Source organism: Capsicum annuum, chromosome 4, assembly GCF_002878395.1.
Source record: "Capsicum annuum cultivar UCD-10X-F1 chromosome 4, UCD10Xv1.1, whole genome shotgun sequence".
Lineage (NCBI taxonomy): Eukaryota > Viridiplantae > Streptophyta > Magnoliopsida > Solanales > Solanaceae > Capsicum > Capsicum annuum.
Window position 1 is genome coordinate 127,724,633 of NC_061114.1, and position 9,621 is coordinate 127,734,253.

Here is a 9,621-nt window from a genome sequence, read left to right on the forward strand (position 1 = left end):
CTTTTGTTCTAAAATATTCAATTAAATTCTCTTTCATAAGTATTTCTGTTAATCTTATTTCTTCCATATCTTGTCTCCAATATTTTAAATATTCATAGTTTATCATTTTATCCTAAAGTAGTTGTAATACTGTAATTTTCTTTGTAATAATTTATTCTAATTGTACTATATCTGATATTAAATTCTAGGTTATCTATTTCGTTAATTATCCTGTCTTTTTTTTCTATGAATAATTCTATGTCTAAATCATATTCTAAACTGTCTTTTAATTCTAGCTGTTTCATGTTTTTATTTATCCAAATTAATCTTTCTTTTAATTGTTCTCTTCCTCTTTTGAGCTGGTTTCTACAATTAATTTCTCCATATAGCCAACTTTGGTTTTCTCTAACTCTTTTAACATATTCTAACATTTTTAACTTGTATATTATCTATCCGAATAATAACTATTATTATCTGAGTAATAACTATCTGAATAATATAAGTTAAGATCATGCATATCTTCTAACCATTCTAGACTTAATGATTCTTCATTAAATATTTTTTTCCCATATTATTTTCTTTGTCTTCTATTTCTAAGTCTTTAATGATATATAAAACAAGTATCTTAATTTCATCAGATATATAGCTTGCCATATTGTTCATATGATGCTTAGGTTTTATGGGTTATTAAATGCTTTATCATAATATTTACTGGTTGTTTGTTTTAATCTTAATAATTCTTATATGTTTTCATTAAAGAATTCTATATATTTTATATCTTTAGTTCTCATATATTTTACTAGATTTGTTTTCATTAGTTTTTCTATTAATTGTATATTTTTCATATCTATTTTCCAATATTCTAAATAAACGTAATTTATCATGGTTGATGTGTAGGTTTGGTATGTACGTATTCGTAATAGTAGTTAGGTAGGTGTGGTATGTAATTTATTTTAGTCAAAAAATATTTGTCAAATATTTTTTTCCCATATGATTTTTCTTATATCTATAATTTCTATATCCTTAAGTACATACAAAATAAGTATTTTAAATTTATCTACCATTTCATCGGATAAGTAGGTAGTCATTCTTTTTCATATGGTGCTATTTCAAAATATTCCTTCCAATCATATACATAACAAAATATGATAATCTTAGATTACTATGTATTAGATTATTCTTAAATATTTATGTTACTCTGTCACTATTAGCATTGTAATCAGGATACTTTTTCCTTAAAAAGCGTCTCTACACTGGTTACTCCCCTATCACGGCTTTCTTGCCTCACCGGTTTCACCTTTAGGATGTCATAGTTTTTCGAAATTTTTCTCCTTTTCCTCTTTGCTAATAAAATTTGTAACATATTATTCTTCGAATAATTCTACTATATAGTAACTAATATAAACTTATTTTATCATATTATGATTGTTAGGAATTTATGAATTTAGCTATTCATAATCATAAATGAAAATACCTGTTCTGGTAGGTTTGACAATTCTGGGTTTTGTTCATCCATAGCTTTTCCTTTAAAATATACCTGTTTTTATTAAATATTCAAAAGTTGTTTGTGTACAAGAGGAGGCTTGCTTCAACTCATGAAGTCTTGCCTTTATCTTGCCGAATGGCTTACTTATTTATAGCCTAAAAGAAAACGCGTAAACAATTTTCTACTTTACACGTATCCTAAAGTAATAATTTACTTATCCTAAAAATGACAAGAACTAATACTACTATACATGTTAAAAGTCCAAAAACCTATACAATAGGTCCTAAAAAGTTAAGGCTAATAATGGTCTTCTATGCAATAACTTACGTAAATAAGTCAAGAAAAGTTATTTAGTCTTCCATATGTCGTTTTCTTTACTTTAATGTTTTTGTCTTCTTATCTTTCTATTATTGCTCCGTGTCTTTCTATCTTTTGTCGTGTATCTCCCAGTTGTCGTCCTTATCTTCTTCTATTCCAGTTGAACTTCTGGAAAATATTATCTTTTTAATTACATCTCAAACATAAATGGTCTGGATATTTGTGTCCAATTAACTTGCAATACCTTGTTAATAATTCTTCTGAAATAAATCTCTTTCTAATTGCTCTTGTAGTTGGTTGTTTTTCTGGATTGAGTAATGTCAGAATCCATTGTATAGCTTCTTCCATATCTGACTGTCGTAGCTCCCTTGAATTTGAATAAATCATTTGACGATCTCTTGAATAATAGCTCCATATTGGGTTCCCATTTAGGTAGTTATTTGCTAATTCTTGAACAATTGGAGATATTCCAATAATTCGTTTATTTGCGTAAAAATCAAGTATCTCAACTTTAGGTATCTCTAGCTGTTGAACAATATCTTTCGGTATAATCATATCTCTGGTTAATCCTATTTTTACAACTTGTATAACTGGTTTAATTTCGTTATATAGTATCTCTGCTGGTGCAGTATAAAACTTTATAAAAAATAGATTTCCTTTGGTTATTTTTATAGGTGGCGAATGCTCTATATAATTCTGGTATATCTGTTAGTTCATTTCCTTCATGGGTGTATACGGTATTTAATAATCCATAACTGAAACAAGTTTTAACTAAGCTAGGGTTGGTTTTTGGTAGTACGATTAACTTGTTGTAACCTTGTAATCTTTGGGTTATATAGTTTGTATTTAGTTATTGGATATCTGTAGCTCTGGGTTTAAGGTTTAGATAAGTCTGTATTTTGTGGATATTTTCTATGTATGCTCGAGTTATATGGTTATAGGCTTTTCTATCTTGATTTAAACTTTCTCGATATGTGGTAGTTTGTGGGGGTATGAACAATGGGTCTTTTTGTATTTTTGGTATAAATGGTTTTTCAAATATCTTATTCATGTTCATGTTCTGATATCTTTGTCCACTAACTCCTTTGTTTGTACCTGCAATTGTAGATTGATAAACGTTATAGGGTTTATGGAGTATCCCAACGTCTCCTTTTATCTCTGAAATTTTGATGTCTTCCGATCGACATAGCTCTGCACACTACTGAGTTAGCTGATTCATAGCTTTAGACTTCAGTTTAACTTCATTAGTCTTTAGCTTTTCTATTTCGTTACCCATATTGTCCACTTTCATTGAAAGCGTAGTTAGGGTTTTGAGTATCTTTTCTAAAGCATCGTCTTCTATTATATCAGTCTGTGTAGCTTTGTCTTGATATGTAATCTGCAATGACATTTTTGTTGGTACTAATTACTTCAATTGTAAATGTAAAATTTAATATATTCAATACCAGTCTCCGAATCTCTTTCGTTGTAACTGAATTTTGTATTTTCTTTGTTAACCACCAACGTACCTCTGTATTATCTGTTCGTACTATAAACTTGTTATATACGATATATGGCTCAAATGCTAATAAACATTTACTTAATGAACATAATTCTTTTTTATTTATTTCTCATTTTATTTTTGTTTCATTAAACGTACTTGAGTAGTATCTACAATGATGTTCTAATTTTTCTTCTTCATATTTATATTTAAGTACTCCTCCATAAATATACTCACTTGCATCTGCTTCCACTATATATGTAAATTTTTTTATTTTCGTCTGGAAATTGTAATTTTGGTAATTCTTTACAAAGTATTTTTATTCTCTGAACTTATTTTTTATTTTCTTCGTTGTAATTGTATTCTACATTCTTTTTTAATTTGTTCTTTAATGGCTTTAGGTTTTCTGCTATATTTGGTATATAATCTCTTGCTTAGTTTACTAATCCTAAAAATGTTTGTAATTTCTTTTTTTTGTATCTAACTCTTCTTTTGAATTTATTATTTTTTGTACTATATGTTGTTGCATTTTTACTCCACTTTTATCTATTTGTATTCCTAAAAACTCTATCTGGTTTTTCATAATTTTGGCTTTCTTTTCTCTTAAACTTATTTCCGATTTTTCTATTATATCTGTAAATTGTTCTAATAATTTTAAATGTTCCTCTTTAGTGTTTGTATATAATAGTATATCATCTATGTATACTATACAATTAGGTAATTGTTTAAAATAACTATCCATAAAGTGTTGGTATCTACCTAGTGCATTTTTATATCTAAATGGTAGCACATTCCATTCGTAAAATCCTTATGGTACTGTAAATGCAGTTGATTTTTTAGATTCTTCTTCTAAATTTAAATGGTAAAATCCTGATTTACAATCAAATTTACTAAAGTAATTATATCCTTGTATTTGTCTTATTTTTAGTATCTTATTTGGTATTGGATAATTATATGTCATAGGTTTTGCATTTAGATTTCTATAATCAATAACCATTCTACTTTTTCCTCTCTTTTGTTCACTATGTTTATTTACTATAAACGTTGGGCTATTATGTTTACTATTATTTTTTTGTATGTATTATTTTTCAATAATTTATCTATATGCATTTTAAATTCTTTTAAATCGTCAAAATTATATGTTAATGGTTTTTGAGTTATTCTGCTATTTTTATCTATTAATTCAATTTTTATAATAGTTTTATATTTTTCTCATCCTTTTTATGGATCTTCACTGTATAATTGTCTTAATCTTTTCTTTATTATTTCTACCTTATCTACTGAAAATATAGTTATTTCTTTTTTATTTATCGAAAATACGACTAGTTCTATTGTGTCTTCTGTATTTTTTATATTTTCTATCTTTTGTGTAATTTTTTCACTTCCTTTTATCGAATCAGTTTTTTTTCTTATTTTATTAATAACTCTTTTTTGTCTTACTTTTTGTTTACATGGTGTTGTAAACCACCAATCTGTTTTAGTTATTGTATGTGGGTATAATTTATCTAAAAATGGCATTCCTAAAAACATATCTTTTGATGATAGTTCATAATTATAGATTTCTTCTATTGTTATTATTTTATCTCATATCTGTATTTTTACATTTTTAGCTTTATACGTAATTAAACTTCCTTTATTATTAAATTCTTTGACTACTATTGGTATTTTTAGCTTATCTCATTTACCTTCTGGTAAACGGTTGTATCTACATAAGTTTGCTTCTGCTCTTGTATCTATCATAGGTGTATAATACCTATTATAATATCTTTCTACTATTATTTTTACAAGTATATATATTTTCATATCATGTCAAAGCTCTTTTTATTAATAATTTTTGAAAAAAGGCATCGTTTTCATGTCAAACTATAGCCGAAAAGTCGAATTCACACATAAACTATACAAGTGACCTATTACACACCTTAACTATAAAAAAATCATACTTTTTACACCCTGTCAGGCATTACGCCACTTGCATGTAGTGTGGTGTTTTACACGCGCTGCCACGTCAGCACCACGTCAGCATAATCCGAAAAAATAATAAATTTATTATTTTCATAATTTTTTTTCTTTTTAATTTAATTTTTTTCCCTTCTTCTTCAATGTCTAAAACCTCCATTGTTGTCAATGTCCAAAACCTCTATTACACCATATTCACCACCATAAACTTTATCCCACCAAAAAAATTATCATAACAATTAATTTCTTCTAGCATTGTTCTTCATTCGTAACCCATCGTGTTTTCTTACAAAAAATAAAAAAATTCTCAACTATAATGGCCATTATTGTTTCAAAAAATGGCCACTCGACTGTTGGTCTTTGTGTTTTAAATGGTAATGACCAACACATTTTCGTACTTTATTTATTTATTTTTTAGTTGTAATTTAAAAAAAAAACTAATATGGTAGCAAGCTTCATTTTTGGATTTATTAATAATTAACAGATAAAAAGGAGAAAGTCGACGATGAATCCGACTTTTTCGACAAGAATTCACCGAAAAATATCCTTGCTACAAAATTTTAAATTTTTTTTTATAAAATTTGGTTTTGCCCGTTTAAACATCAAATACAATTTGATTTTATTCATTGTGAAATTAACATTGATTCGATGAAAGTGGAGGATGAATTGTGTTATTTGGGGATGAGGTTGGAATTTAGAGGTGGGATGATGAAGAAACTGTGTCGATTGGGGGTGGGGTGATGAAAAAAAAGATGGTTTGGGGTTGAGGTTGGAGTTTTGGGGTGGGGGGGTGATGAAGAAGATGATGTTTTGAGGGGGCGATGAAGAAGATAATTGTTTGGGGGTGGGGGTGGGGAGATAGATACTGGGGGTTGGGGAAGGAGTATTTTAATTTTTTTAATTTTTTTTGCAATAATTTTTAATTTAAACGCATCATTTTTATTTAAATAATTATGTATTTTTCACGTCAGATCTAGGGAGTAAAAAGTATCACTTTTTTATAGTTAAGGTGTGTAATAGGTCACTTATATAGTTTAGGTGTGGATTCGACTTTTTGACTATAGTTTGGGATGAAAACGATGCCTTTACCCTTAATGTTTTTAGCCATTTACTTTTGTTATTTAATAGGCTGGATGCGCCTAAAATAAGTGTAATATACGCGCCTTAGAATGGGGGTCGCGGGGAGGTAATAATATTACTTTTATATAGTTAAGGTGTGTAATAGATCACTTATATAGTTTAGGTATGGCTTCGACTTTTCTTGTGTAGTATAGGGTGGAAATAATGTCTTTTCCCATAATTTTTCTTTATTATATGTTATAGATAATTGTGTATGTTCTATATTGTATGGTTTTACTTGTTCTAACCATTTTATTCCTAATATTATGTCTGTTTTTTGCATATCTTCCTTTATTTAAAATTCTATTTTTATTTTTCTAACTTCTATTATTATTTCTTTTTCTTCCGTATCCTTAATGTTTATTAGACTCCTTGGTATATCTGGACATATATTACTATTGGATTTTATTTTTTCATATTTTACTAGATATTTTGCTATATAATTTTCTTCTTGTCCTGTATTTAAGAGTACTAAATATTCTTTTTCATTTATTGTTCCTGTTATATAATATTGGGTTAAATTAACTGTTGAAGTTATTTCATAGTTTGTTCTTTTTGATGATCCTGATAATTCTGATTTTTCAAAAGCTATTCTTTTTGTTGTACTTATTCTATCATTTATTATTTTAAAATCTTCTTCTATATCTATTTCTTTGTAACTATAATAATTATTATCAATTATTTTTACGATTTCTTCAAAAGGACTTTCTATGTGCATTTTATTAACTTTATTTTTTCCAGTTATTTTATGTTTTGTTGTTAATACATATAAATTTTTACATCTTGCTGTAAATATTTTACTTCCTAGGATTAGTTCTATTCCTGATATTTTTCCAATATAATACTAATAATTTATCTATATTTTTATCTGTTATTGCTACTGAATAATTCGCACTTATTATAAATTTAAATTTTTTGGTATATTAAATTTCCTCTTATGGCAGTTATTATACTTTTTTCTATAGGTTTTATAATTCTATCATCTGCTAAATATAATTCTATTGGTGCATCTATTCCTTCTCTAAAACATGCTTTTATCAATATCTCTGTTCCTCCAAGATGTACATATTTTATTGGGTCTTTACTTTTTATATCGTTTATTTCTTTATTAATTATTCTTTTTGTTACTAGTGGTATACTAGCTCTTCCTTTTGCATATCTACAGTCTATTACATGTTCTTTTTGGCTTACTATGTAGTATTCTTCCTTTTTTCTACTAAATATATTTTTTATTGTTGGTATTTTAAATATTTTTTCTACACTTAGGTCTAACTCTTTTCCTTTTATTTCGTCAAATATATTATTATCAAATATTATTTTTTGATCTGTTCCTTCTTCATTTAAATATTCTTCCTTTGTTGTTATTTTTATATCTTCTTTAGTCATTTGGTTTATTTTTATATCTTCTTCAGTCATTTGATTTATCTAAATCACTATCTATTTCATTATCTGTTTCATTCTCCGAAATTTCATATATACTATCTTCACTTTCTAATTCGTAGTCTATATAATCTATTTGCATGTATTCTGTATTGTGTATCTTTATTTATGATATTTGTTTCTTTTTTGGGTTTTTAGGCATTTTACAATCTCTAGCTAAATGTCCTAGTTTTCCACAATTATAACAAGTACATTCTTTTATAGATTTCTTTTTCCTATATGGTCTTTTATGTTTATAATTTTTTACATAATATCTTTTTCTTGGTTTTCTTTACTTATATTTTAATTTTTTGTATTTCTTATATTTCTTATGTCTTTTTCTTTTCTTATAATATTTTTCTTCACATCCAAATTGAGGTGTTATTTTATCTTTGCAACAGTGAATTAGAAATAAATACAATATATGCTGAAGAAATAGATAATTATGATTCGAAAGATAGTGAAACATATACTAAAATCTTTACTTCTTTTTAGAATCAGAAACCAGTGAATTAGAAATAAATACAATGATGCTGAAGAAAGAGATAATTATGATTCGAAAAATAGTGAAACATATACAGAAATTTTAACAAATATAGAAAAGTTAGAAATTAATGGAAAACAAGAAGTAATTAATAAAGAAAACTTAGAAAATATAAACACAAAAATAAGTACTCTTAATAAAGAAGAGGATGAAAACATAATACCTAGTACATCAGAAATAAGAAAACTACATATTATTATAAAGATAAGTTTAAAAAATATAACATAAAAAATGAATATAACAAATGGACACCAAAATAAATAATTAATAAAAATTATAACTTTTTAGATTTAGTCTGTGTAATAGACACAAATAAAACAATACAACTATGGGCAGGATACATGTCAAAATAATTATTAGATAATAATATAGATACAACAAATACACCAGAATATATAGAAATGACATTAATAAGAACAATAAAATTATGATTTTTAAACCTAGCTGAAGCAAGTAAAAAAGTATTAAGATATGATAAAAAAAAAACAGAAGGATTATCAACAATTACTAAAATATCATCAACAAAAATATTGAAAAAATATGAAGTAGCTATAAGAAATGAACTTAGCAGTATAACAACAGAAGAAGAAGAACAAAATAAAGAAAAAGATAATAATAGGAATTTAATGTTAAAATTAGCAATATGTAATATATGTTATATAGATGAATATACGTGCGCATTTAAAGAATATTATTATAAAGGAACATATAATACAGAGGAAGTAAGGAGATAAGGAAATTATATTTTAGTAAATTATCTGAACCATTTAGTTCAAAAATAATAAAGAGTTGGGATGAAGCAAAAATAGTAAATACCCTAGGAGCAAGAATAAAATTTTTACAACAATGGTATAGAAATCTATGTGAAAAAAATATAGAGAAGAAATAAAAATGGAAACAACATTAATAAGAAATTTAGCATGTTGCAAAGATAAAAAAAGCACCTCAATTTGGATGTGAAGAAAGATATTATAAGAAAAGAAAAAGACATAAGAAATATAAGAAATACAAAAAATTAAAATATAAGTATAAGAAACCAAAAAAAAGATATTATGTAAAAAATTAGAGAAAATTCATATTTTCCCCCCTGAACTTGTCCTCCCAACTCACTTTAACACTTAAACTTAACTTTCGTTTATTTACCCCATTAACATCTTTAAAGTGTATTTATTTCACCCCTCAAAATTAAATACCACTCTCACAACGGAGAGTGGGTTACACACGCGCCATGTCAGTGCCAAATCAGTGCCAGGTCATTGCCACGTAAGAAACTAGAATTTTTTACAAAAAAAAATTCCACACATACTATTTTTATGTATT